The following is a 5,469-nucleotide window of genomic DNA, read 5'->3' as shown; positions in this document are numbered from 1 at the left end:
TTGCATGAATTCATAAAAGTTGAATACATTTTTTAATCTTTTAATATTTTATTATTTTTATTTTACATGTATGAATGTATTGCCTGCATGCATGTAAGTGCACCCATGCCATGCAATGCCCATAGAGGTCAGAAAAGGGTCTCAGATTCCCGTGGAACTGGAGCTACAGATGGTTGTTAACCACATGTGGGTGCTGGGAATCAAACTCAGATCTTCTGCAAGAGCAGCCAGTGCTCTTAACCACTGGTCCATCTCTCCAGCCCTGAAAGTATTCATTTAGATGAAAAGTTCATACGATAAGTTCCCATATTGGCCAGAGACTGTAAATATGTAGACAGCTTCAGAATGTCTGCTCTTTACTTATAGCTCCTCTTCAGAGCTTATCTTTCTATTGCACTGCTTGCCTGACTCATTAACATTGAAAAGACAGATTCCAAGCTTTCTCTTACTGTTTCACATTGATCTAGTTCCGATGGTCCAGGTCCAGGCAGGATGAATCAGTCAGCACTTTGTACTCTGCCTCCCACCAAGAGTTCTCACTTCAGTTATGAAACCTGGACAAAATTATACAACAGCCACTGGGACTCTGGGACGTTTGGGAATGAAGAACAGAATTTGAACTGCATGTAAACCAGAGACAAAGGTTTGATTTCTTTGGTTTCTTCCATCTGAAATCTGGCTCTTTTTTTCTGTCTTCCTATAACCCAGTCCCAACCCAGGTGACTTGTGACTGCCATGGGAGCCAAATGAAGGGGAAGGCACTTGGGCACTTCCTCTCTGATCAGGGGCTGTCATTCCAAGAAGACAGGGAGTTTGTTCTTAGATTTATTCTCTCTGTGTGTCCTCTGAGCAGTGGGCCCTGGACATAAGCATAATGATGAACAACAGGTGGCGGAAGGAGAGAAACGCAGTGCCAGCCTTGTAGTTGAAGGGACACAGAACAAGTCCACGCAGTGCAGACTGCAAAGAGGGAAGACATCAAGAAAGTAACCCTGTGAACTTACTCTCAAGGCACGTATGCACAGGTATGATCCTAACCAACATGCTAAAGAATCTGAGAACTCGAAACACAGACAGACCCCTTCACAAGTCACAGGGTGACCCCCGAGCAAGGCATTCATGGGATGGATCTGATTAGAACTGCAAAGGCTTTAAAGAAAGGAGGAATGTCAGAACCATAGCTCACAAAAAGCAGATGTTAAGCTTGAACCTAACCAAGTCAACTGCTCTCTAACACAAAAATATTTGTTTTCAATAGCAGTTTAATAAGGCAAAAAAAATCTTAAATGGCCAGTATGCAACTCAAACTTATTCAACATGCACAGAATGAAGAAAAAATTAAATCTGCTTAGGAAAAGATAGTTAACAGAGGTAGTAACATCAAAGTTACAGTGTTGTGTAATAAATTATGTGCCATTCGAATACCTGCTGAAGCTGTAGCCCCCATTAGGAGAGAATGTAGATTTGCAGACGGGGCCTTTACAAAGTTAATTGAAATAAAATAAATCCATCAAAGTAAACCCTAACCAGTATGATCTTGCATTCTTATAAGAAAAAGATGTGGTCACATAAAAAGTGACACTAGGAAAGGACTCAGAGAGAGAAGAGTACATGAGGAGGCAGGAAGAAGATGGTCACTGTGGTGGCTTGAATGAGCAATGCCCCACATAGGCTCACGTCTTTGAATCCATGGCCCTAGCTGGTGGTGCTGTTTAGGAGGTTCAGGGGGTGTGGCCTTGCTGGAGGAAGCACTTCATAGGGGAGGGCTTTGAGAGCTCATAGCCTTGTCCTCCTTCCATTTTGCTCTCCCTGCTCCCTGTGAGCGACTGAAGATGTGAGTACTCAACTTTCTGCCCTGCTGCACCTGCTGCCATGCTTCCCCACCACGATGAACTTTTACCCCTCTGGAACTGGAAGTCAAATCAACTCCTCCTTCTAGAAGTTGCCTTGGCCGTGGTGTTTTATCACATCAACAGAAAAGTAGCTAATGAAAGCGAGGAGAGAATGTCAGCAGGCTGAGGTCACCTAGCCTCCAGAATGGTGGGAAATGAACCTCTGTTTAAAATACACAGTGTTGGATAGGCGTGCCCTTCGAATGGCAAGCACATGGATAGATGCCGTCTCTAGCTTCTCTTGTGTTCTCCTCAAACCATTTGAATACTAAGACTCTCTGTAAAAAGACAGGGAGACAGTCACTCAATCCGTCAGCTTCAATTGCATGAGGGGGAGAGCCTAAGGAGAGACACTGAAGAAGCCAGGGTGGAGGGCACTTCTCCATCTTGGTCCTGCAGCCAGTGGCTGCAGATCTGGAAGGCTCAGCTGAGATGTAGAGAAAAAAGTCTATGGGTGTCAAACCTTTGTAGGTACTCCTCCTCATTACCATAAGCTCTGCTGGCAAGCCCAAATAAATGTCTTTATTCCCTAAGCCGTAGTTTGGAGGAACATTATGTTGGTGGGTCGTAAGGACAGTGTGAGGAGAGAGGGTCACAGTGGGCCTCTCAGTGGGCATGAAAGCCATTAGTATGCTGGCCTCTTAGCAATGAATTTGACTTACACACAGTCTATGGTATTTATTAAAGCAGTGTTAACAGGTTAATACACAGATTTATAACTTTCTGAAAGACATTAAAGCATTGTATACAGGTGCCATAATAAGCAATAGCAAATATTCTTGAAACAATCATGAAAAAAATCCCAGTGAAGAAATAAAAGATATGAATAACAGAAGAACTGAATAGGCCTGAGGCACTTGCCTTGCAGTCATGAAGAGTTTGATACTCAGGAACCAGATAAAAGTGTCTGGGATGGTAGTATACACTTGTCATCCCAGGGGCAGGGAGGTGGAGAGAGAATGATCCCCCGAGCTCCGTAGACATGGGCACAGACAGTCTAACCCAATTGCTGAGCTCCAGGCCAGTGAGAGACCCTGTCTCAAAAAGAAGTAGGTGACATTTCTGAGGATGATATACTAGGTTATCCTCTGACCTTTACATGCACACAATGCACTCTCACACATGAACATGCATGCATATGAATATGCACTCACACACATTCATTCACACACATGAACATGTACACACATGCACACACAGAGACATGCATTCACTCACAGTGTGCATGCATCCACACACAAAGAATTTAATAGAAATTTTAAAAATAAAAAAACACAATAACCAAAATAGCAAATAAAGTCACTGATTAAGCACAATGGCACATTGGAGATGACAGAGGAAATAGCATATGAACCTAAAGATAGGCCAGTTTCCCTATTCAATCTGAGAAACGAGAGAAAAAAAAAATAAGCAGTCTCAGAAACCAATGGATCATTTTTTTTTTCAATCTGAAATTCAGTTCACCATAGTTCCAGGAAAAGAAGAAAAACATTTAAAGAAATAATGGCTGAATATCTTCTAAGTATGGAAAACATTAAGACTACATATTTAAAAGGTCAAGGAAGACCTAAATAGGATGAACCCAAAAAATCTAACACTAAGTATATTCTTATTTTTTAATCTTTTATTATTCTTATTTTATGTGTATGAGTGTATTGCCAGAATCTGTGTAAGTGCACCCATGTCTTAAGAGGACAGAAGAGGATGTCGGACCCCTAGAACTGGAGTTACAGATGGTTGTTAGCTAGCACGTGGGTGTGGGGAATTGAACCCGAGTCTTCTGCAAGAGCAGCCAGTGCTCTTAACCTCTGAGCCATCTCTTCAGCCCCCTCAAGTACATTCTTAAGCAAATTAATGAAAACTGATGGTCAAGAAGAATTCTTAAAAGCAGTCAGAGAGACACAATGACTATATGGGACCAATTTGTAAGGCAAATTTCTCATCTCAGAAACCACAGAAGAATGAAGAACTGGAGTTCTTGGAAATTACACCAAAAGCAAAACTTACAGGAAAAAAAAAAAGATAGAATGGACTTCACTAAAACGAGAAACCTTTCTTTGTGAAAGACATTATGAAACAGTTGAAAAGACAAGCTATAAACTAGGAGAAAATATTTCAAATTACGTAACTGACAGAAGACTTGCACACATATGAAGAGCCGTGCAAACTGAATAGGAATAAAACAAAACCTCAGTTATAACCAGGCAAAAGAACAGCTGTGTCCTTAAATAAGGTGCAAGGATGCAAATATGCATATGAAAAGATGTTCAACATAATTTGACACTGGAGAAATGCAAATTAAAATCCCAAGAAGCCATTATGTATGTGCTTAAACCAAGAGACTGGTAGTTCTGAGAGTTAGTGAGGAGGTGGCGCTACTGAAGTCCATACATTGCAGGTGGAAATGGAAAATAGTCACACTCTACAGAACAGTTTGACAGTTACATGTGTATTCACCATATGACTCAACAGGTTTACTCATGATCATTTCCTCTTGAGAAACAAAAACTTGTATTCACACGAAACTCTATACATTTAGATTTATAGAAACTACATACCCAACTTCCTAAAATTGGAAACAATACAAATGCCCTTCAGTGGGCAAGTTGATAAACAACTGGTACATCCATCCAGTGGAGTACTGTACATTAAATGGAACTAAATATTGGTGCATCCAACAGCTTGGACAGCTCTCAAGGAAATTATCCCAAGTGAAAAAAAAATAAATTGATCTCAGAAGATCCTACTTTATTTGATGTTCTTGAAGTAAGAAATTATATACAGTGACATAGCAGTGGTTGCCCAGACTTAAGAATGGGATGACTTTAAAGGAGTGTCACACAAAATACTATAGACTTGTTCTGAAAACTTTGGGACTGGGAACATAGCTCAGTGGAAAGAAATTTGCTTAGTATAAGCTAGAGCCCTGGGTTTTATCTCTAGCACTGGAGGAGGAGGAGGAGGAGGAGGAGGAGGAGGAGGAGGAGGAAGGGGAGGACAAGGAGGACAAGGATGAGGATGAGGAAGAAGAACATTCAAAGGAGAAGCATTACTGGCAAAACAAAAATCGTATGTGTCTTCTCTGAAACTAAACTTTAAAATACCATAAGGATCTCCTTGTCTTGGAAAGTCTTAAATGTGATACGTCAGCAAACCTGCAGCTTACTCTGGGCAGGATGGCATGTGTAGCTTCAGGGCTGCTCTGGGCAGGATGACAAGGGCAGCTTCAGAGCTGAACACAGTAGATGATCAGCCCTGCAGCACAGATGAGCGAGGGCTGCCTCTATTTGCTGGCTTCACAACTCAAAGTCCACTCATTGAAAGTGGGGGTTTTGGCTTGCAATGGTTTTTAAATGTTATTTTCTATATTTTTCCCATATATTTGACATACTTAATAACATTCAAAATTGATTTCTTGCTGTATTATTTATAAGAATGCTACAAAATAGCCTCTTTATTGTACTTATGGAAATATATTAGAAAACTATTTTAGAATGTTTATTAAAAGTTTTTAAATATAATCTTTAGCTGGTAATTACATTTTGGGAAACCTGATTTTATGGGGAAAATGTAGTCA

At 40.7% G+C, this 5,469-nt stretch overlaps 1 long non-coding RNA gene across 2 annotated transcripts in view; it reads right to left on the bottom strand.

Moving 5' to 3' along the window:
• Positions 1 to 1,941: 1,941 nt before the first annotated feature.
• The window catches only part of LOC115072414, a 10,907-nt gene continuing 7,379 nt past the window's right edge, over positions 1,942 to 5,469 (bottom strand). For both annotated transcript variants that reach the window (XR_003851475.1, XR_003851478.1), the window contains one exon: positions 1,942 to 2,926. This is a non-coding gene — a long non-coding RNA (uncharacterized LOC115072414). The remainder of the gene's footprint in view (positions 2,927 to 5,469) is intronic.

This window comes from Nannospalax galili, unplaced genomic scaffold (genome assembly GCF_000622305.1).
Source record: "Nannospalax galili isolate Female #2095 unplaced genomic scaffold, S.galili_v1.0 scaffold380, whole genome shotgun sequence".
NCBI classification, from domain to species: domain Eukaryota; kingdom Metazoa; phylum Chordata; class Mammalia; order Rodentia; family Spalacidae; genus Nannospalax; species Nannospalax galili.
This window is presented reverse-complemented; position numbering and strand designations above follow the sequence as displayed.